At 41.7% G+C, this 24,856-nt stretch overlaps 2 long non-coding RNA genes across 2 annotated transcripts in view; one reads left to right on the plus strand and one right to left on the minus strand.

Annotated features, from left to right (window-relative positions):
• The window catches only part of LOC122465982, a 366,320-nt gene that overhangs the window by 199,951 nt on the left and 141,513 nt on the right, over positions 1-24,856 (plus strand). The gene's annotated exons all lie outside the window — the stretch shown is intronic.
• LOC122465981 lies at positions 14,510-23,042 on the minus strand. The gene is made up of 4 exons (XR_006291145.1): positions 22,751-23,042; positions 18,786-18,874; positions 16,465-16,584; positions 14,510-15,100 (listed from the first exon to the last, which is right to left on the minus strand). It is a non-coding gene; the product is annotated as an uncharacterized LOC122465981 (long non-coding RNA).

The raw sequence follows: 24,856 nt of genomic DNA on the forward strand, positions 1-24,856 counted from the left end.
CTGGTTCTTCCTAGGGGCTGCTGCACAAGCTCTCCTGTAACTTAGCAAGGGTTCCCCAGCTCTGGCCAGTCCTCACAACAAACTTCTGCTCTTCTCAACGGCTCTCGGTATCAGCTCACCTCTACTGCTCCTCCTCCCTGGATCTCTCCTTTACTCCTCAGGTAGCTCTCTTCTGTCTCTGTCAGTGCTTTCACGTAACTCTGACTCAGCAGGATCTCTCTCTACTCTAGGCCCAGGCGCTCTCTTTTAAGTCCAATTGAAGTGAGTTTGAGTCACAGGTGCACTGGCCCTCCTCCCTCTGAAAGGGCCAGTGACACCCTGTGATAGCTACCAAATATGTTTCCATCCCATATTGTGTCCTTTTTTGTTCTTAAAACTGGTATCTAACTGCTCTGGTACTGGTAATAAGAGTTCACAAAATATGGCATTATTTAGGTAGATACTTGAAATGACAATACTCTGAATATGTTACATGAATGCATTCAGTATAGATTGATTATTTTTATTGATCACTGTAATACAGACGTATGGGTTGGAGATATTTAATACTATTTTATATATAGTGCACTGAATGTACAATAATGGGAATAGAATTTCAGGCTTAATCTTTCCTATTGTTGTTTTTCAAGGACAGTTAATATTAATTTGTTTCTACAAAATAAATTTTGTTGACTAGCAACACAGCCTTCAAGTATCATTTTCTACCCAGAATTATATGTAAGGCAACAATGCTGCACACACTTACTAAACACTGGCTTAATTTGAAGTCTTTGCAGGCCTAAATGATTATTGCTTCCTCGTACTGCAGTATCCTAATGATGTAAAACAGAATAATCAAATGTTGAGCAAGGTGTAAGGTTTTCAAAAGTGCCCAGTTGACTTAGGAGTGCTGCGACTTGTGCTTCTAAATCACTAAGGGCTAGATTTTGGGAGTTAAGCATATAAATACCTTTAAAGATCCAGCACTAAAGCCCCTTTGAAAGTATCGCCCCCTCATCTAGTTGATCATCCAAAAGGTCCCATTGCTTTAAAAAAGTTCATTTTCCCCCTTAGCATAGTTGGTGGAATTAAATTTACCAGATTCTATAATATACTAGCTTCTCAAGCCACACAGATTTAATTCAGTTGTTTAAAAAGGAGCTGGGAGATTATCTTGCTTTCTTCTTTTTTCCCCATATCCTCTACCAGATCTCTGATTCTGAGTGCAAACCTTGAGCCTGATTTTCAGAAATGTTGAGCAGCAATTTTATATCTTCAGTACATAGCATTGTAAGGAAGTATCCGTCAATTATGTGTTCTTCTGGATAGAAAATGGTTTTTAATCACTGTACAGTATTACTAGTCAATACAAAATTGGTTATATAAACAAAAAAAGTTTTAATCATCCTTGAAACAGCACAATGTTTTGTGAGGTATGAAAATACTGTAGCCTGAACTGAGACTTTATTTAATTCATCTGATTAATATATTTAGCTATTTATGTTTACTGTGAATAACTTTTGGCCTGCATTGCCTCCTAATGTGTTCTGGTACGGTATTGGAAGGTGATTCCTACAGTAAAAATAATTTGTTACATTATTATTAGTTATTACAGTAGAACTGTGCAAAAATATTTTCATCCAAAGGGTAGTGATAGGAAACTAACAAAATTTTACATTCCCTGTATTTGGGAAAAGTCCAAATATTATATTATTTTTTCCCTTGACTTCAAATTTTCGCTTGTAAAAGTTGATGGCATATTTTATAGGCAAAAGAAACCTATTGATTTTGGTCATGTTAAGTGTGTTTCAGAACAAAAAGTTACGATACTATCTTTGCAAAAAAAACCCTTAAATTATATCTTTGGACAAACGAGTAAAAATTTAAAATTTGGCCTAGTGTCAAATTTTACCTTTTTCATTGTGAAATACAGTTTCAATCTGAATTGCAGATTCAGAAAATGGGAAATGGAGATGAAATTAGAGCTAGGATGATGCATAGATTCCAAGGCCAGAAGGGATGATCACTGTGATCATCTAGTCTGACCTCCTATATAACACTAGCCATTTAACTTCCCAAAAATAATTCCTAGAGTGTATCTTTTGGAAAAAAATCCAATCTTTATTTAAAAATAATCAATAATGGAAAATTCACCATAACTCTTGATAAATTATTCCAATGGTTAATAACTCTCACTATTACAAATGTATGCTTTATTTCCAGTCTGAATTTGTCTAGCTTCAATTTCCAGCCATTAGATCATGTTATAAATTTCTCTGCTAGACTGAAGAGCCCATTATTAAATATTTCTTCCCCATGTAGATACTTATTAAATCACCGCTTAACCTTCTCTTTGTTAATCTAAATAGATTGAGTCTCTTGAGTCTACCACTCTCATGCATATTTTCTAATACTTTAATCATTCTTGTCACTCTTTTCTGAACCCTCTTCAATGTACCAACATTCTTCTTGACTTGTGGGCACCAGAACTGGACACAGTATTCCAGTAGAGGTCACACCAGTGCCAAATAAAGAAGTACAATTACCTCTCTACTCCTAGTCAAGACCCCCCCCCGTTTATCCATTCCAGGATCACGTTAGCTCTTTTGGCCACAGCATCACACTGGGACCTCATGTTCAACTGATTACCCACCACAACCCTCAAATTTTTTCCAGAGTCATTGCTTCCCAGGATAGATTCCCCACTTCTTTAAGTATGGCCTACATTCTTTGTTCCTAATAAATAATAAATGTCTGGCTCAAAGTGAGAGAGATAAGTGGTATGGTATGTGACAGGAAGATACTAGTAACATTAAAAGGCAAATTCTATAAAATGTGGTTTGTCCAGTTTTAATGTATGGTGCTGAGTGTTAGGTGAAAAAAAACCCCCACAAAAAACAAAACCATGAGCAAATTATCTGTTCCATAGAAAAGCAAATGTAGAGATGGATGACGGATACCACATGAGGAATGTATACGTTTGCGATATGCTCAAAGTAACACCCATAAATGAAACAGAGGGGAGTGCAGGCTCAGATGGGTAGGTCATGTAAAGTGCAGTTCTGACAACTGTGTGGGTAAGAAAGTCCAACAGATAAAGACTGAATGAAAAAGACAGAGAGGTCAACCAAAGAAAAAGTGGTAGGATGTCATAAAGGAAGACATGTTAGCTGTGGTGTGCTGGAGGTTATGGCATTGAACAAAACACTTTGGAGGGAGAGGACTCGTGTAGTGGACCCCCATTTGATGGGATTAACTCAAGAAAAGAGATTGTGAAAAACAGTTCTTTTTGAAGAAAATTTCAGAATATGGGTCTAGGGAAAATTCATGAGTATTAAGAATTTCATGAAAATATCAGTTTGCATATGCAAACTTCCTTTATTGAAAATTTGATAATTTTGCAAAGTTTCTCTGTAAAATATTTTATATTAAAGACCTGGGTTATCACTACAGTGGTCTAGTTTTATACCATTTTAGGTCCTTTGACTTCAGCGAAGCAACAACCTATGATTTTCTGAGGAGGTGAGTATATGCCTGCTGTTAGGTCTGCACATCAGCATTCAGAATGGTTTCAAGGATCTGCCATCGAAAAGTATGAATTTTATTACAGATAGGATCATCATCAACATCATAAGTCCTCAGGTTGATTTTCCAGACTTATACCACTTTCCATTATTGGAGACTATCACAGGGAGCATCACTCACTGGGGGCTGGCCCACCTCCTGGCAGGCTGGGGATTAACTAAAGGCTGCTGTCCCCTGCTTGTGCACTGTCACTTTCTTTGCATCTGCCTGCAGCTCCTCTCGCAGCCTCAGGAACTGTAGCATCCTCTTTGTGGCTCGGCCCTCTGGCCGTGTCACCATCCATGTTTCCCCCTTTCAGAGGTAATATCGCAGTCCAATAATCATGCCACTTCCCCAGTGGTGAGTGAGGGGGACCTGGGCCCACCCAATACTCCAGGTCTGAACCTAGCGACCCTGTTGATGGCAGCCTCATGCTGCTCTCCTTGGAACTGCTCACCATTTTTCCCTAGGGCTCTTCCCTGTGGCCCCTGCACCTTCTTCACCCTTTACTGTAGGCCTTCAGGCACCATGCTGGCCATGGTGCTAGTACTCCTTCCACCTCCTGGGAGCTCAGCCTTTACTCCATGAGCTCCTGGAAGTTCCTGACCCTGCTCTGCACTGCAGCTCCTCTTACCTGAACCTACTGGGCCCAGATTGGTTGCTCCCTGCACTTCCCCCCGATTGGCTGCACCTCACACAGCATCTCTGGGCCACTTAGAGGACTCACCTCCACTGCTCCGTGCTGAGGTTAACCATTTCTGCACCTGTGTGGGGCAGACACCCCATCACAGAGAACTTCTGCTTCTGATCCCCATCTCTGTGAAAAGTCCTGTTTGGAAGGTCAATATTTACACACACACAAATAGTTTCAGTTCTTTCCAGAAAGCTATTCAGTTTAATTTTTACTGTAAAGTGGAGACCTTTGGCTTTCTAATTCTAACTGGCAGAAATCCATTTTGTGTTTTTGTACATGTGCCAAAACATATTTTAACAACCTTGATATACTTCAGGATAAATGTTTTTTTAAAAATACATTAAGATCTCAGTAATTGTTGGTCACACCAAAAATGTAAAATAATCTAAGTAACAAGACTTAATAGACTTACTTAGAAGTCTTCCAACACTCACTATTTTTGTGATAATTTCTAGACTGACAAAAGGGTTTAGGTTTCAAAATTTTGGGGTTCAAATTACGGAAATAATTCAAGCTGAGCTTGAAGGTTTTCCAGGTAGATTTCATGTTCAGGGTTTTTGATTGCTCTGAGAATACAAGATATACCATTTGTTTTCAACTGTCCATGTCAAATACAAGCTTAAAAGCTGTAAAAGTAGTTTGTAAGCAATGCCGTCATGATTATAAGAATGTAGTCAGGCCAGTCATTTCATTTTCAGTAAGAATGCATTTACAGCCTGGATATAGATGTCCCAGGCAGTTAACAGCATTTAGTTGGATGTTCAATGCTATAGCAGTTTGAAAAAGTGCTATGTAAAACTTCACATAATATCAGCATAAATTACTTTTATTAATTCATAGAATGTTACATTATTTTAGAAACCTACAGATTGTGAATATCTCACTTACACTCGTGAGCAGTTTTTCACAGGAGTCATCTGACTGGCAAAGGCAATGTGATTTTTTTTTTGTAAATCCCAGTTGTTCTGAAACAAATAAGCATTCACTGATAGTGTTTGCAGTTCACTTTGACATTATTTTAATAGCCTAAAATGTTAGTAATATATGGAAATAAATTTGTTTATTTACCATTGTGACTTTTAGGATGCAATATCTCTTTCATTACTCAAATTGGAAGGTGGATACTTATACATTGTGCATCAAAATATGAAGCTGAATAGCCACTGAGCTAGGATCCAGATTTCAGGACCGAGGTAAAATTGTGGGTAGGGTTTGGCATTCTATTCAAAGGTGCTGAAATCTCATGAGATGTTGTCTGGAGACTTTGATTACATCTGAGGTAGAAGCAGAAAATGGAGCCCAACCTGGAACTGAAACAATCAGGACAGTTTCAGTTCCTGGGATTGAAATCTGACCACCCCCTCAGCTGAAATTCAAGAATGTTCATACATAATGTTTCAGGTTTCTCCCACATTAGATACGCTTGCAAATATATATAGTAATACATAAGGCCTTGTCGGCATGATAAAATTAATAATAATATGTTGCCTATTGTTTATACTAGAATTAAATACATTACTATTTTAATTGATTTCTACAAAAAGTTTTTTGAATTAACATTTATTTGTACTTCTCTTAATACTTCTATATACTACTTTTTTGGCAGTGTAGCCTCCAGTCAGTAAGATTAAGGTACTAATACATTTCAAACTATGTAAAAGCACTTGTAGGGCAATTAAGAATTAATGTGATCCTGACTAAGCTCATGAAAGATCCTTTGAGTCATAAAGTAGCTCGTATATATCCAACAGTTAAGTACTGTATATTAAAGTTCAAAAACATCAAAAGTTTTATTTCTGGAACTAAAAATTAATTTGGGGAATCAGTGAACTACTGGCTGTAATGACTGATACACCCTGAACTAACTTAACAAGAGTTACAATATTGGAGGTCAGCCTTAATAGATCAGTTTTTCCTGGTATTTTCATCAGCCATGGTGTTGCCTCTTAATACATTCTGGATTTGAAGGGGGAATGGGGGTGTTTCTTTTTTTTCCCCTAACAGGAGAAGACAAAACTATTTAGTAAACCCATCTCTGTAACAGTCCACCTATAAGAGTAGTCTACTGAACTAACAGTTTTTAAGCATTTTTCATTGATCGTTGGTGGGATGGTCACTTAATGATTAAATTAGAGCTCACTGAACCAGAGCTGTGGTAACAACAATAAGCAGCCTTAAGTCAGTCCCCCATTTCAGATTTACAGAGCATCCAGGTGGAGTTCATTACAACGAATCACCCAGCATGATCCTCTTGACAGCACATTACAAAAACAGTCTAAATTAGGGTTGGTTGTATTGCTGAGCTTGTTTCCTGTTCAAAACGTGAGGGCCCCCTTCCTCTCGCCCAAATCCACTTTATCTACAGTGTATTTTCCATCCAGGGAGGTCTCTCTTGCTGTTTGCTGCTGCATTTGTATACCATCTGAAATATTTATGAATTTGAATGTTGAAGCATTACATGTTTCAGATGAGGATTTCACAGCTGCATGTCCTTGGTTTGCAAATTCATAACTGAGAATTTAACTAACAAATGTTTAGTCTTCTTTTTTTTTTAAATGGGCTTCCATGTGCGGGGTGCTGGGTTGGAGTTGCAATATCTTGTCCATCTTTCTCCTGACAAGCAGCGCTGGGAGACTTGTGGTGGCATTGCATTTGAGCCTTGGGGAATCTGCATCAGAAGCAATACTTGACTGGATCAATGATGAAGCTCCCATGCAGTCCTCCTTAGTAAAGTCACAGTGTATGAAGTGGGGTAAAATTGAAGAATTTATTATGTTGTGCTGAAGGGCCAGTCTGCCTGTTGGCTTACACTACAGTGTATATGCTGTTTGGGTATGACATTAAAGGCTTCCACAGGGATATGGAGTCCCCAGGAAAGTAATCATAGAGTTTAAATAAGGTCTGAATATTTATAATCCAATTAAAAGGTCACTTAACTCTGGGACTGTCCTTGGAAATCAGCTGGATAAATACTATTTAAATTAATAATCAAGGATTCAATGGAAATGTTCAAATGACATAGTGATAGTTTTTAGTGTAATGCAATATAATCTAATTTAATTGGACAGGCTCATCAAAGGGATAGCTTCCCACTCTGAACTCTTAATTTTAAGAACAAATGGGTACTAGGTAGGCCAGGATGAAGTGCAATTCCTATATCTGTAAGGGATTAATGTTTTGTCATCATAAATATTGCTCACATGTTACTAGAATTAATATTCAACTTTGTCTTTAGGGCATCTGAAAGATGTTTAGAAAAAAAAAAGTGTGCTATTGACTTCATGGAACTATCCTGGTTCACCCCAGCTGGGGAATTCAGAGAGAGTGAGAGCGAGAGAGAGTGTGTATGTGTGTAACAGTTCTTTTATACTTTGTAGCCACCAATACTCCTACCTTGTCTACCATATGTAACACTTTCTCCTGTTTTCGGCTCAAATTAGTTTTCTTTACTAACAATCTTTGCATTATCCTACAACATACAATTTATAAAAATACAGCAACCAAGGAATGTACTTGACATTTTGAACAACATACAGTTAGAAATGCTACAGAAGTCCATATCAGTTTGCATTTAAAAAAATCATCTGCTTTTAAAAGTAGGATTTGGATATGAAATTCTGAAACACTGTATGAAAATGCTTAATTTTAGGTACAGGAAATCCCAGAATGGAATCCTACATGCCAAACACAGTGTACAAGAAATTCATTTGCAGTCTGTAGGCTCATTAAAATCCATTTTATAATTCACACTTTAAAAGATACACAGTATTTCATAGAGGACAGCTCTTCTCCAGTAGATTTTATCCCTGTTTCAGCTTACTGGCTTTGTGGAAGGCTTAGCTATAAGTGCAGCATGTGAAGATGGCCTTTTTTCTGATGGCCATTCATTTGGGCTGCTTCATGTTTATCAAGAAAATGGCAGCATCTGCAAAGCTTAAGCATCAAATTTTAATTTACATTGCTGGTGAATTTTAGCATTCTGACCGGACTGGTTTGATTTTTTCCCCCCTTGTTTCTGTTCCCTTCCCATCTCATTTCTCTGTCTCAAACCCTGATAAGATGATTCCATCCAAGCCACCCTTCCCAGATCCTCTGAGTAGCTTGCACCCTGATCCACTACTTTCTTGTTGCCTCTTGATAGCTGCCTTCCCCCCCCCCCCCCCCCCCACCTCCCTCAGTTAGAACAGACACTCCTGGCAGCTAACTAGCAGGTGAAAGTTGGCAGGAGTCAAGGCAGATCATCCACTGATGCCTGGGAACAAACAGGCAGTCCATCGACCATGGAAGGAGAAAGACAATAGGGGCCTTCATTCTTGTCCACACTGAGAAATGCATCTGTTGCTCACAACAGATGTCAACATTGGGTGCAGCTGAATGGGTGCTAAATTGGTTACTTGCAAGACTACACAGGACCAAACCACGTGGAGCAATGTTACAGAAAGTCTGGTTCTTATTGCTTTTAACAGAGCTCAGTTACAGTTTGTGACATGGTACTGAATGTGATTTGGTTTTGTCTAGTCTTGTAATTAAGCCATGTTAGCACCAACTGAACTGCAAGCAATGCCTCCTACTAAGCAACTTTTTAGCCTCTTTCTTGTCACCTGATTCCGCCTCTGTCCTTTTCCTCTGCTGGCAGTCTACTGGCAGCAGTGTTGCTGGGCCACTTCTGCTGTGGCCTCTTTTTGTCTCTCCAGTCTTTCTGTTCTGTCAGTCACTTTCCTTTGCAACTTCACAAAGCCCATGTTTCCAAGAGTGACCTGTGATCCAGTCCTGGCTGTCTAAATCATTATGTCCGGGGGAGAGGTCACCCAATAAAGAGCAAGTAGACTCACCACACTAGTAATGCTATGCAAATACAAAATATCAACTTTTATCCTAAACGTTTCCAAATTCTCCGTATTCATGATGGTGTGCTTCAGAGGTTAGCTAGACCTAACATATTCCTGGCTGCATCTTTTGGACATTGTCTATTGTAGGTGAGTCAATGAGTAAACTAATTGGATGCCCATACATATTCTTTTAATTGCCTGTGCTTCTATCGGGTGCTATGGTTTCATAGCAGCTGATTGTAAGCTGGATGCATCAACTAATTTTCTTAAGGTAAAGGTGCCAAGCAAATGTGAGTTCAGCTGGGCAGAAATATATATATAATATGCATGCTATTTCATCCATGATAAGTTTTGGTGGCAGAAGTCTTAACTTGATGATTTGTATACACTTAGGATAGCCTGTGCATGATATTGCAGAGTTCATGGGAATAAATGTGAGCAAAAGGAGGTATAATATAGGAAAAATAAAGACTATTGGGTTGTTCAAGGTGTTGAAACATGGTATCATTATGGACTGGTAATCTATGTTAGGGTAAGACCGTCAGATAACAACACTAGGAAACAAGATCAATGACAAGTGAATCAAAGCCATGGTGTTGCCCTTTATCTGAAACACAAATTTAGCACATGTTGAGCATCCTGGTCATGCCTGAGAAGCAGGCCAGTTAGATGTGTGTGTATGAGAACACCCACAATTACATTAGATAGGATGCATTTTTGAAGGATTTTTGATCTTGTTCCATAACCAAGCCACTTAGTGATAGGGAAAAAATTCCTTTATGGACAAACAGACAATTTCATAACAGTCCACTATAGGCTTTTTTGATGTATTAAGCCCTAGTCACTACCAGAGACAGGATTTTGAACTAGGACTGTTAGTCTGATCAGTATGGCAATTCCTAAATTCCTCTGTAAAATTATTTTCCTCTCTAGAGACCATTACTTGGCTCTTCAAGATTTTTTCCAAAAGTGCAGGTGGTCTAGTCATTCATTTTAGAAGAACACAGATTACTGCTCCTTAAAGCTTGTTCACTCAATGGGGCTAAATACATATCCACAAGAGATGAGAGTTGTACTGAGTCAGAAAAATCTCGGAAGGACCAAAAGACCAAAATACACATATTTTCAAGTTCCTGACATCTGGCACTTAAGATGAAATGGAAATATTAAAAATTTTTTTGAAAGATGCTTGTTTCTAAAGTTTGATTCAAATAATTATATATTAGTATCTACCAGCATAATTAACATAGCAATAAAGCACAGAACTTTCAGTAGAACATCCAATTTGACAAACAAAAATATTCTTAAAATAAGGTTCCATTAGATCACACTTTAGATATGATGACTCATTTTGAAATAGCTTGTATATGTAACATAAGGAAGGGTTTTTTTTTTCCTATAGTGCACAAAGGAGCACAGAGAGCACATTAAGCAGCTGTAACTCAAATAAAAATACACTATATAATTAGTTATCAAGATCTATGTGGATGGTTTTCAGAATGTAAAGATATATGTTAACCACCTAATAAAAAGGTGTGGGTTGGTAGGAATCACTCTTTATTCATCATATCATTAACTCTTCAATCTTAATTGTTTGTCTTAAGCCAAAAAAATAAAGAATCAAATTCATTACAATGGATTAACCTTTATCTTTAAGTGCTCTCCTGCATGATATAGCATATATGTGGCAAAATACTGGTTGGCCCTAAAACATACAGTGGGTGCTTTAGACATTTGTACTGATTCAATTTGTTCTTGTGCTATAGATTCTGCTTACCAAAGATCAAAGTTGAATTTTATCGTGTGTGTATATATAAAAATGAAAATTTATTTAGTACAAAAACTGGATTGTTTATATACGCAAGTTAATCTTTGTCTTGCTTATTCAATTGGAAACAGAAGCTTGTATGTGCAGTGAGCACTTGATCTCTCTATTCCTAAGAGATCCACTCCATCACAGGAGTGGAGATGAGCATATTCAAAATCTACCACAATTAGAAATCAGAGTTTGGATTTTTATTCAATCCCAAAGAGTGGCCTGGATTCAAATTTGATTCTGGCATTTGACTCAGCATGATCGAAATTGCCAGAGAACATCTTTTCATATGATATTTCCATTTTTTGTCACCGCAGCTTGCCTCTGCCCCTATGGCAGGAACTACCCCCCATCTAAACTGATATTCTTAGAGGGGGAGCATAGGTCCTACTTTCTTCAGGGAGGCAGCATCTGGCAGCTTTCCTTAATAGAGTCATAGATTTTAAGGCCAGGAGGGACCATTATGACCATCTAGACTGACGTCCTGTATAACAGAGCACAGAACCTCACCCAGTAATTCCTGCATGTTGTATTAACTTTGATGGAATAAATGAGTGCAAAGGTTTCAAAGGGACCCTGTCACCGTCCAATGTTAAACAGTTTTAAACAGGGTTTGGTATACAGAAGTTCAGCCTGCTTAATTCCATAGGAAGCACATCTTTAAAAACATCTTTTAAAGATTTGATTAAAGATGTAGAAAAGCAGAAGAGCATTTGAAATGTAAAGTATTAAGTAAGGCCTTCATTTTAACAACATCCCTTGTTCCTTTTCCAGTTTAGTATTTAGAAGAGAAAAAACATAGTTTGACAATCTTTTAGATAGTGATAACTCCTTTTTGGATAAAAGAAGTTGGTTGAGATGGGCTGGAGCTCTTTTTATTGCTATTGTTAAAGTCTGATCTGGTTTTCTAGAAGACAAAAAGACAAACACCCACGAGGGGAGAGAAAAGAGCAGCAAAGGGAAAAAATAAACCCTGTGTCTTTGATGCTGACTTTCACTTGCAACCTTACTCTTGGAGAAACTCAGGCACAGAACATGGTCTTATCAGACACTAGAAAATCTGGCAAAATTGTACCAGCATTGAGCTATTTAGAGACATTGCTTTTAGCTGCCTTTTTGGCAGCAGGCAGTGTTCCAAAATACACAGTTTTCTAGTTAAGCCAGATTCTTGTTAAACAAAAGGAAAAAGGAGTAGGATAGGAAGGAGAAGAAATAAAGTGCCTAGGCACGTGTCAAATGACAGTTGTTGTTCCTGCTTGGCAAAGAATTGTACAAGTCCCGTTATTCTGATTACCATATGTCAAGGTTCCATCCCCACTCTGAACTCTAGGGTACAGATGTGGGGACCTGCATGAAAGACCCCCTAAGCTTATTCTTACCCGCTTCGGTTAAAAACTTCTCCAAGGTACAAGCTTTGCCTTGTCCTTTAACAGCATGCTGCCACCACCAAGCGTTTTAAACAAAGAACAGGGAAAGAGACCACTTGGAGACATCTTCCCCCAAAATATCCCCCTCAAGCCCTACACCCCCTTTCCTGGGGAAAGCTTGATAAGAATCCTCACCAATTTGTACAGGTGAACAGACCCAAACCCTTGAATCTTAGGAACAATGAAAAAAATCAGGTTCTTAATTAAAATTCTTTTAATTAAAGAAAAGGTAAAAGAATCACCTCTGGAAAATCAGGATGGTAAACACCTTACAGGGTAATCAGATTCAAACAGAGAATCCCTCTAGGCAAAACCTTAATATACATTCCCTCCAGCACAGCTTATTTTACAAGCCATTAAACAAAAGAAAATCTAATGCATGTTCTAGCTAGATTACTTACTAACTGTACAGGAGTTGTAAGGCTTACGTTCCTGATCTGTTCCCAGCAAAAGCATCACACAGACAGCCCAAATCCTTTGTTTCCGCCCCCCCCTCCAGATTTGAAAGTATCTTGTCCCCTCATTGGTCATTTTGGGTCAAGTGCCAGCGAGGTTACCTTAGCCTCTTAACCCTTTACAGGTGAAAGGGTTTTGCCTCTGGCCAGGAGGGATTTTATAGCACTGTATACAGAAAGGTGGTTACCCTACCCTTATTTATGACACCATATAATGCCTGATACCCACCATGCTTGTTTCATTCACCTGTTAGGTCTCGTCTTTCAGATTGTAAGATTATTGGGGCAGGGATGTTCTGTATGTTTGCAGAGTGCCATGCACAATGTGCTTACACTATTATTTACCACCGTGTAAATGTTAAATAGTAAAAGGGCAAGTTAGAGAACAGAACGATTAAGGTGGAAAAAGGAAAATAGGAATGGCAGAGCATAGCTCAAATAAGTAAAAATTTGTATTCTACTAACACATAAGTATACGTAAGGCTATGATTTTGTCATGGATATTTTTAGTAAGAGTCATGGACAGATCACAGGCAATAAAGGAAAATTCATGGAAGCCCATGACCTGTCCCTGACTTTTACTAAAAACATCCAGGATAAAAAAGCCACATGGCTGGGAGTTCCAGCCCTCCCACACACCTGTGGCTGGGAGCTGCAGGGTCCTTCTGCTCTACCAGGGAGCTATGGAAATCTCCCTGTGACCGGAGGTGGCAGCTGGGGAGCTGTGGGGATCCTTCTGCCACTGGCGGTGGCTAGGGACCTTGGGGATCCCCTATGTCTGGGAAGCTGTGGGGATCCCTCTGTGGCCAGCAGCGGCTGGGGCACTTGGGGGTCCCTCATGCCGCCGACAGTGTCTGGGAAGCTGCAGGAATCCCCCTGTGGCCGGTGGCTGTGGGGGTCCCCCCCTGCCACCGGAAGTTTGGGGGCACCACTGCCTTAGGCAGCAAGGGTATTTCACAGCTCCCTGCCACTGTGGGACCCTGCAGCTCCCAGGGCTGAAGTCATGGAGGTTTTGGAAGTCGTGGATTCTGTAACTTCTGTGACTAAATCGTAGCCTTAAGTACATGTGCATGTAGACAAACATCCAATATGCATGGACACAGAAATGAATTGTTTTTGGACTTTTTGTATTTAGTTGAATCATAACTCAGGAAGGCATATTTCTTAGGGTTAGTGTCGGAAAAAAGAGTCTCCTTTCATTAAACTTCTGACACTAGTATAATAAAATGTACTACTGATGCGAGAAGATAAAAGGATAGGATAGAACAGATTAGCATACACTGTTAGGGATTAGATATAGAATTGCACCTGTAATGGACCTAACCTATCATGAAAGATTAGAAGAGATTACTTTAGACCATAAAGAACCAATTCAAATTATTACCACTGTACTTTGTTGATAAAGGTTTTCATCTCCATTTTTTCCTCCTATTCCTCCTCCAACTTCTGTCTTTGTTTTTACTATATAGAATTAATAACGATGCTAAAAAAGTTAAAGAAAACAGGAGAAATAAAAGGAGGAAATATAGGCCTGGGAAAGAAAAAATTAAAGTGGAGTGAAGAAAAGGATGACTAGTGGATTTTTCAATGTCCTAAAAATTCTGAAAATATGAGGGGGAAAAAATCAGTTTGGGTGAAATTGAAAACAAAACTTTTCAAACTTTCACTAAATTGAGAAATAAAAACTATACCTAATTTGGGGCCAAACCTAAAAACCAACATTCCATTTAGATTTCAAGCATTTTAACATGTTACATTTTTTATTAAAATTAAAAGTTTCTAAACATTTATTTCTAATTGCAAAACTGAAATTTCTTTTAGAAAAAAATGAAAAGCAGCTTTGATTTTTTTTGGGGGGGGAGGGGTCAGTGTTTTTCCCAATTGAAATTCAGCAAAATGAACTTGAATTCACAAAATGTTTTGGTGTTGCTGAATCTGCATTTTTTTTGTCAACAAAAAAGTAATAGTTTGGTGGCGAAAAAAATCCCAGCGCTAGTCAAGGGCCCAGTTATACCATGGGCTATTCACACACAAGTCCTCAGTGAAATCCAATATTATAATAGTAATGCTGTGCTCAAAGTTTCTAATTATAAACCTAATGTTTCCTTCATGTATGTGAATACCTGAAATTGTCCCACTTATATTCTATTAGCCTATTTAACAAAGAGATTAATGTCAAAATTGTCCACTACTTTTGGGTGCTGAGATGTCAAGAGCCTGATTTTTCAAAGTACTCAACATTAATAGCACTTCATATATTCCAAGCACAGCTCTGATTGACTTCTATGAGGGCTCAGCCTTTCCACAAATCAGACCGAGGGTCTGTAGCTGGGCATCTAGAAAATAATACCCAATTAGTATCCACCTGTGAAAAGTTTGGTTTAAGTGACTTGCCCAGTATCACATAGGAACTCTGTGGTAAAGATAGTGATAGAATCTGATTCTGAACAGTCAACTGCCTTAATCACAAGACCTTTCTTTCTCTTCCTGTTATCCCATGCCTCATTCACTAGACCTTCCAGCTTGTGCAAGAAATGAGGCAGGGGTCGTACAAACAACTGCCTCCTTAACTACACAATCTAGACTCATTCCCAGAGCATGGTCTATCTTCTGTTCTGAATGAGACACAATCCTGTGAAAAAGTGCGTTCACTGCAACCTTCCATGCAAGCATGGCATGTGGGGTGGGGGGTCTTTGTCTGGCTAGCTGTAAGAGGTCTTGCCTCCACAACAAGTGAGGAGGAGGGGGAAGTTTACAGAGACAGACAGGAAGGCCAGGAAGCAGTTGGGGCCAGGTCAGGGGAAGGTCACTGCACTGCCGTTGCTGCTGACCAGAAGGGGTGGGTATTTATACACAATACAGAGCCAGAGAGGGCTTCATTTACTGGGATCAGGCTGGCAATAGGAGCAGTAAAGATTTGCAAGCTTCCAGCACTTGTAGCATCTCCATGTACAAGCAGCCTGTCAGCAATTCCAGATGCTTGTTCACCATAGCAGCTTGGTGAGATCAGGAAGAGGGGAGGGGGAATTCCCCCCCGCCCCACCTGGAAAAAACCTTCCAGCATATAGGCGCAATCAGGAAAGGGGAAAGGAAATCCTCCCCCTTCCAGCAGGAATGAAGGGAAATCTCCTGCTCTGCGCTTCTGTAGACAGCATGGATTGTGTGTGAAAATCCCCTCCTATATAAGTGAGAGAGGGCTGGGCTGGGGCACTGCTCAGTTGGGCTGCCCTCCAAAGGGGTGAAGCAGAGGAACCCAGGAGTGGACGCTTTTTGTCATGTGAGTAGCAGGGTCATCGGGAGGAGGTGGGGGAAGCCTGCTGGTACAGGACAACAAGCATTAAGGACGGGGCGGGGGCAGGCTAAGAACTGATTGAAGCAATGCATTGTGTTGCAGAAGAAGTTGTTTCAGCAGCAGTTCAAGGATTACAGGACAAGCAGAGCCAGACCAGGGGAATGAGCTCTCTAGGACCCAAGAAGAAGAGCACGAGTATGGCAAGAGACACTATCACTGCTGGTGATTGAAACTACAGCAAGGGTGGCTAAGGGGCAGGAGAGTTCAGGGGAGAGAAGTATAATGGGCATGACTGGGGAAAGCATGGTGCTGCATTCAGGGGAGATCCTTGCTGCACTTAGGGATCATAGAAGGAAGACTGACGTGACATGGGGGAATGGCTTACTGCTTCCAACTGCAGCTACTTACCTCCCCTCAACCTCCTGCCCGAGGCCTCATTTACTGGGGCGATGGATTCCATGGAGGTTAGTCAGCAATGTTATTATGCGGGAGTATCAGACCCAGTGGGAGTTGACCTTCTCTTCAGTACTAAAGATAAAATATTGAGAGGTGAATCCATAGGTATTTTATCACTGCTCCACAGGGAAACTATGACAGGCAGCAAAATGGGACATCACAAGCAAAGCAATGTCAAATCAAAGCAACCAAGGGAGGCTAGAACCTTGGAAAATTGGGAAGGAGCTTTTTTAATCTACACAGGTGTTATTTCAGGGCAATAACCAGAAAGAAGCCCATTGTTATTCAACTATGTGGACATAATCTGACTGGCATATAAAACATTTGGCAGAATGGCTTCATTTAACGATGAACAGTTTTTAGACTGAGGGCTGCAACAAAGGCTGAAATTTGATGGAACATCCTACATCACTTTCTGTAGTTGGAGTGATGACACTACAGGGTGCTCGCACTGTTCACATGTATTACTCGGCAAGCCCAACAGAGACCTGATGCTCTGAGTAACATTGCTGAGCTTTTAATGAAGGTGGGTGTTTTCAGAGCATCTTCAAATTTAAACATGCTTGCAAGTTGTGCTGTTGGGACCATGTTACCTGCAATTCTTTTTGGGGTAGGCCCCATTATGGTAGAAGATTCAAGAATAAATACACACCTCCTCCCTCGCTTGTCACAGGGTAAAAGGAAGGGGAAGAGGTGGTAGTGGAGCCGTCAGAAGGAAGCAGTCTCTCGTTGGAGTCTGTTTTTGAAGTTTTTTTGGTTGAAGAATCCTCGCAACAAAGCCTGTTGCCAACTGTGTCCACATATCCATTCAGGGAACACCATCGTAGGGCCTAATCACATCAGCCACACTATCAGAGGCTTGTTCACCTGCACATCTACCAATCTGATATGCCGTCATGTGCTAGTAATGCCCCTCTGCCATGTACATTGACCAAACTGACCAACGTACATGGCAGAGGGGCATTACTGGCATATGATGGCATATCACATTAGTAGATAAAACTTCAAAAACAGACTCTGAATTGGAGAGACTGCTGAATTGGAATTAATTTGCAAACTGGATACAATTAACTTAGGCTTGAATAAAGACTGGGGGTGGATGTGTCATTACACAAAGTAAAACTATTTCCCCATGTTTATTTCCTCCCCCTTCCCCCCCGCTGTTCCTCACATGGTCTTGTCAACTGCTGGAAATGGCCCACCTTGATTATCACTACAAAAGGTTCCCATCCACACACACCCCGGCTCTCCTGCTGGTAATAGCTCAATTTACCTGATCACTCTTGTTACAGTGTGTATGGTAACACCCATTGTTTCATGTTCTCTGTGTATATAAATCTCCCCACTATATTTTCTAGTGCATGCATCAATGAAGTGAGCTGTAGCTCATGAAAGCTGATGCTCAAATAAATTTGTTAGTCTCTAAGGTGCCACAAGTACTCCTTTTCAATTACTGCCAGTGCATCTTTCTGATTTTAACCTATTTGGTTTCTGTCTTGAGGTCAGTTTTGATAAATCACTTCTGTTAGATTGGTCCATCTCCCACCCTGCATTTGAAAAAATCAGTACAATGTTGGGGTGGGCAGTGACATGGGGTCTGGTTTACAGCAGGTGTAGACTATTTGGATGATTTCTTGTTTGCAGGCAGTGCAGATTCTGAGGAGTGTTACAGCCTACTGGTCACTTTTGAGTCCCTGGCTGGTAGGTTGGGGGTAGCTCTGGCTGATGAAAAAGCAGAGGGACCCTCTGCAAAACTCACATATCTGGGAATTGAGATAGATATATCGGCTGGTATACCTAGGCTCTCCCAGGATAGTTTGGGGAAACTTCTTGGATTGATTATCAAGACTAGAGTGGCAAAGAAGGTTACAGTGTGGGAGCTATTATTGGGCATCTTAATTTTGCACCCTGAATGGTTGCCCTGGGGTGGGCAATTTGCACCAAACTTTCAGTTGCCACCATGGGAACAGCAAAGCCCAAACATTTATAAGTGTTAGGAAAGAGGATGCAGGAATTGGGGGCCTGGGAATGATGTCTGAATCAATTTAACAGAGTAGCCTGTTGGTGTATTGGACCCTTGGCGTACTACAGAGATTGGTAGTGCCATGAACATTTAGGACTTGCAACAGGAGCTTTAATATTTTGTCTAATTTCATCAGAAGGAAGGCCTGTTGATGGACTATCCTGGAAGAATAGATACTGCAATACATGGTGTCTATGGCAATTTGTTGGCTGGCATAATCTACCATCTCTGATTGCTTAACAGGCCTTACCTTTGCCAGTAAGATGAGGGGTTACCCAGATCCTCGTAGTGGGTTCTTAGTCTGGAAGTTTTTAGTGGGATGGTCTTAGGACGTAGAACCTAGAAAGGATCCACGTCATCCCATCACAATTCAAAGGTTTAGAGGTTTGGTGCAAGTTCTCTATCAAATATGCAGAAGCAGACAAGAGGCAGCCTTATTCAAGACTTCATTCCTGGTAAATTTTTTTGATCTTTTAGATTCATGGAACTCATGCCTAGGTCATCGAGTGATACTTTGGGAAAGACTTTGGATTTACAATGGGAAAAGCAGTTGGTCATATTAACCTTGAGGATCTTGAAAACTGATCAGGATCCAATGTGAGTCCATAAAGCTACAGGAGTCCAGAATTTGCCCAGTAAGGGCATTAATGACATATACAGTGAGACCACCCATTGGAGATGGGCCCCTTTTTAGTCATAATGATGGACAGGCCCTCACAGCATAACATTTATTTCAATTTTCATAAAAGGACTTACAAAGTTGGGGCTACCAGCACAAGAATTTGGCTCCCACTCTTTCCAGGTAGGGGCTGCAAAAGCTGCGGCCCAGCTGTGGCTAGGAGCCAAAGTGATTCAGGCAACTAGGTGATGGCATTCAAATGCACACAGAATGTCCATGATACCCAAGTGGAGAATCAGCAAATTTTCTTATATTACCACTTTCAGGATCAGGTAGCCGAGGCAATTGAGTGGTAGTGTGGACTTATGGGCTCTGTATTGTAAAGTGGTACACAGGCAGGGCTTCAAGGTCGTTGGATGGTTCACATCAGAGTCTAGATCGGGGTGGGCAAACTTTTTGGCCCAAGGGCCACATCGGGGTGCGAAACTGTATGGAGGGCTGAGTAGGGAAGGCTGTGCCTCACCAGACAGCCTGGCCCCCACCCCCTGTCTGCCCCCTCCCACTTCCTGCCCCCTGACTGCCCCCCTCAGAACCCCTGACCCATCCAACCCCCCTGTTCCTTGTCCCCTGACAGCCCCCTCCTGGGACCTCCTGCCCCTAACTCCCCCCAGGACCCCACCCCCTATCCAACCACCCCTTCTCCCTGTCCCCTGACTGCCCCAACCACTATCCACACCCCTGCCCCCGACAGGTCCACCAGGCCTCCCACACCTATCCAACCCCCCCAGTTCCCCATCCCTGGCCGCCCCCCCCCTGCCAGAACCTCCAACCCATCCAACCACCCCCTGTCCCTGACTGCCCCCCGGGACCTTCTGCCCCTTATCCAACCCCCATGCTCCCCCCCCTTACCATGCCGCTCAGAGCAGCAGGACTAGCAGCCATGCTGCCCAGTCGCAGCAGCCATGTCGCCACGCTGCCCAGCAGGAGCTTGCAGCCCCTCCTCCAAGAGCGCTGACGGCCTGGCGAGCTGAGGCTGCAGGGGAAGGGGAACAGCAGGGGAGGGGCTGGGGCTAGCTTTCCTGGCCGGGAGCTCAAGGGCTGGGCAGGACAGTGCCATGGGCCATAGTTTGCCCACCTCTGGTCTAGGAAGTGAGGCAATCCTGAGCAGGCATGGAAGGACGAGCATGCTATGGAAACAACTGATGCCCCTTGTAGTCTTTTCGGCAGCCTGGGTGCTGTCACCAGATGCAAATATTGTTCACCTCAGTGAAAAAGGAAGGAATCAGTGAACACCTGGGAACCCGGTGAGGGTGCAAGAGACGGCAGCCAAGCATTTTGCTGGCACCTCCTTCTGGTGGTTGTCCAGTGCAGGTACTTGATATGGAAGGAATATGGTTTTCATGTGAAATGGACTGAAAAAAGGATTTCAAAGAAAGCATCCTTTAAGGGAGTTGAGTAAGGGGCAGCAGGGGTTCAGGTTTTTATGTCTCCTACAGCAGGGAGACAACCCTCCTCCTTTTATAGTCCCCATCACTTCATATGAGGGGAAGGCAGAGGGATCCCAGCAGGGGGGTAGCTGGGACTAGTTGGGGGGTTCTATGGAAATGATTAAGGAAAGGATGATGACGTGCACTGTACAGTTTGTTGCCAGGTCCTCCCAGATATTTTAAGTGAATAAAGTTGTAGCCTAATGAAACCACATCCATTCGCTCCTGTCTTTTTCTGGTGCTTTGGACAAATAGTATGTGGTTATGCAATTAAAGGTGGTATCATAATGAATATGCAGTAGGGGACCAAATTAAGGTGTCATGGGTAACCTTCTGGCATTTAAAATATTACATTATGGTAAACAAGGAGAACAGAGACAGAAAACACCATTTATTCTAAGCTTTTTGCTGCTTCACAATTTTGTCAGCAAGGTGACAAAAACACCTTTGATAAGAGGTCTTTGATAGAAAGATACCTAACCTTGCTAATCTTGAACAAAATTCTCTTAATTTTTTGTGTGTGTACGGTAACTACTCTAAAGAAAACAGCTCTGGGCTGGGTTATTTTTTTCTTGTTCAATCTCTCTTTTTTTTTTTTTTTTTTAAGTTCTGAGTTTGGTAGCCCTGTTTGTCAAGCTAATAAATTTGCAAGAAGGCCACAACTCTGAAGATAGCAAGCAGAATCACAATCCTGTTCAGAGAAACGTTATATGGCTTTTCTATATTGATTGGATCACAAAGTATCTTAGCCCAAAAGTGCATTTTATAATATTAAAATGTTCAGTGGCTTTTCCACTGTTGCTAATGTTGTGCCTTTGAGCCCAATCAAAATTTAGTTAGAGATTTTACAGAACAATTGGCAAACTACATGCTCCACAACTATTTTGCATAATGAAATGTTAAAATACTTCTTTTGAAACATGAGCAGGTTTGTCTTGTCAGGTTAATGTGACATGATGATATTTTGGTATCTTTTTTATTAGCAGTATAATAAATAATGAGAAATGAAGTAGCAGTATAAAGTGTAGACGCCAATGCACTGTTAACCCTATCATAGTCTAAAATCAAATTGTTTGGGTCACAACAAACAAGAATATATTTCAGTAAATGAAACAGCTCATGAGAGGTTAGGATGAAGTTGAACTACATTTTTGGTAAAAGAAACTAAATTTTTGGTAATCAATTATTGACCTGTTTTTCACTGAATGTAGAGGAAACTGACTAATGTCTGGCAAAAGGAGAATGTCTTCTCCTGATGTGAAAAGAAGAGCTATAAGAGGGTCAGTGCATCTCTAATTATAATGGTGCAGTTAGTACTACTCTAATTGAAAGGCTGTATCTGCAATTCCATTATAGAGCCATGTTTTTCATGGGTTGTAGCTCAGCTGTAAAGATTCAATCTGGGTTGAAATGAGTCATAGGACCTTATGCTGCTGCTCAGTGCTGAACACCCTCGTCTCCCACTTAAAGCAAGGCATACTGAAGGGTACTCAGCATCTCAGAAGAACAGACATGGGAACAAACTTTAAAACAGTATTTTATAGTGCCACTAGCTATGAAGTATAGCCATTGGAATAACTAGTAATTAGTACCACACATGTTCTCAGAATCTGTACGCATTTCAAAATACACGCTCACCTGATGGATCCTAACAGCTCTGAAGGGCCAATCCAGTCTAAAGATAACATACTAGGATATATGTACCTGTGACACAGTTAAGGTGGGTCCCATCTGGGGCAGGGTGAGTGCGCCTGTCTTTTTTGGCGAATAGGGGGCTGGCGCACATGCCTATCTCCCTCAGCTCAAGTCCGCATATCTTGGACTAGCTATGCAGTACAGTGGCCCAATGGCCAGGGTCTATGGAAAATGCCCTGCTCATTCAGGGTAGTATGGCCTAGTGGCCAGAGTCCAGGAAACTTGCCACTACTGTCAGGGCAGTGTGTCCCAATGGCCAGGATCTATGGGGGCCGCTGGCTGGAGGATAGGCAGACCCAGTAGGGGGGCATGGGCCCAACCAACTCCACCAGGCCCCGACCCAAAGCCCTAGTAGTGGTGGTACAACCAGCTACCAGATCAGTGGGGAGTCCCACCAAAACACATCGAGCTTACCTCAGTGGGAGATACCACACGGACACCGCCCCAGGTCACTTCCTACCGTGGTCTCGGGCATTGTAGTCCAGGAGCCGTTGGGAGCTCTTAGTTCCTCAGCAGTGGCCGCTCCATGGGCTGCTGGGGTCTATGTCTCCGCTCCCCTTTGGCCCAGGCTGGAGGCTGTCCTCAGCAGGAGCTCCTGGTACACATCCTTCCCCACCAGCATCTCTCTCACACTTAGCTGGGCTGCTCTCCTTTATACTGGTACAGCTGGAGCATGCCCAGTATGGCTTCCTCAGCCCACAATGTGGCGTTAACCCCTTCCCCTCTACTGCGTGGCGAGTGCGCCCCGTCACAGTACCAAAATATGGATTTAGCGTATTTTAAATGTTTTTAAAGTTGCTAATATGTTTAGTCAATCCTAAAACTGAACTTAATATCTGGCATTTAAATCTTTGTTTACCAAAGTTATTTAAATAGCTCTGGTGAAGGTTCACTATTTAGGCACAATTAAGAAAGGAGTTATATCATTCTCTATATTTAGCCCATGGTTCTGGTTTGTGATGTATAACCACACCCACAGGGTCCCTGGAATTGAAAGTCTGCTGATAGGCTGACTGCATCACAAAGCAATCAATAATTACCCTGTTCATTGGAAGGCCTTAAGGAATCAACAGTAGCCCAGGTGCCAGCATCTTCACAGAAAAGCCACACCTGAATTACGGTATCCTCATTATTTCTGCACTCATCCAGGTGTGACATATCTCATGATTCTTTGTGCTGAGACACTCTGGGATTCTTTGCCAATTAATTATGCCAATTACTGTAGAATTTGTGGGGGAATTGTAGGAAGGGTGTGGTAGGACTATTAGCACTTGAGTAATTTTGCATGTGTTCTCCCTGCAAAGTGGTCACATTCCAGCCAGAGTTAATCAGAGCCTGTGTTTAAACCTATATCTCCAGCCATTCAAGACAGCTTGATTTTAAAGAACCTGCAAATCCAAATTAGAGGGGGTTTTGTGAGATAGTAGAGGGGGTAGGTCTTCTCCCCTTGGAATCTATGAATCCGTGAAAACCCAGGTAAGAATGTGGGCTAATTGTGCAGTGAAGACATATCCATAGTAGTGATACACATGAAATGAGAACTGCCCCTTCCCCAGGGGTACCTTTCTTGGTGACTGTTTAATCCCTGCTGACTTGCCTTCATGCAGGGTTACCTTGGGGACTGGCTCTTTAAATTTGACAGAGCTAAGCAAGCGTGGCCCTAAAACAGCCATTTTACAACTGGCTGCAGCATCTCCTTCTCTCCATCTGGTAGGTACCCTTAACGACTTTGATGATTTACCCTTGTTTTCCCTTTCTCATTCCTGAGCAGTGGGCACATTCTGGCAGAGTGCATCTCTTCAGCACTCTGAATGGACTGTAAGGTGGATAGAAAGCTGGCTAGATCATTGGGCTCACAGGTAGTGATCAATGGCTTTATGTCTAGTTGGCAGCCGATATCAAGCGGAGTGCCCCAAGGGTCAGTCCTGGGGCCGGTTTTGTTCAATATCTTCATTAATGATCTGGAGGATGGTGAGGATTGCACCATCAGCAAGTTTGCAGATGACACTAAACTGGGAGGAGTGGTAGATACACTGGAGGGTAGGGATAGGCTACAGAGAGCCCTAGACAAATTAGAGGATTGGGCCAAAGAAATCTGATGAGGTTCAACAAGGACAAGTACAGAGTCCTGCATTTAGGACGGAAGAATCCCATGCACTGCTACAGACTAGGGACCGAGTGGCTAGGCAGAAGTTCTGCAGAAAAGGACCTAGGAGTTAGAGTGGACAAGAAGCTGGATATGAGTCAACAGTGTGCCCTTGTTGCCAAGAAGGCTGACAACATTTGGGGCTTTATAAGTAGGGGCATTGCCAGCAGATTGAGGGACATGATCATTCCCCTCTATTCGGCATTGGTGAGGCCTCATTTGGAGTACTGTGTCCAGTTTGGGGCCCTACACTACAAGAAGGATGTGGAAAAACTGGAAAGAGTCCAGCAGAGGGCAACAAAAATGATTAGGGGACTGGAACACATGACTTATGAGGAGAGGCTGAGGGAACTGGGATTGTTTAGTCTGCGGAA

This window comes from Chelonia mydas, chromosome 5 (assembly GCF_015237465.2).
Source record: "Chelonia mydas isolate rCheMyd1 chromosome 5, rCheMyd1.pri.v2, whole genome shotgun sequence".
Classification (NCBI taxonomy): domain Eukaryota; kingdom Metazoa; phylum Chordata; order Testudines; family Cheloniidae; genus Chelonia; species Chelonia mydas.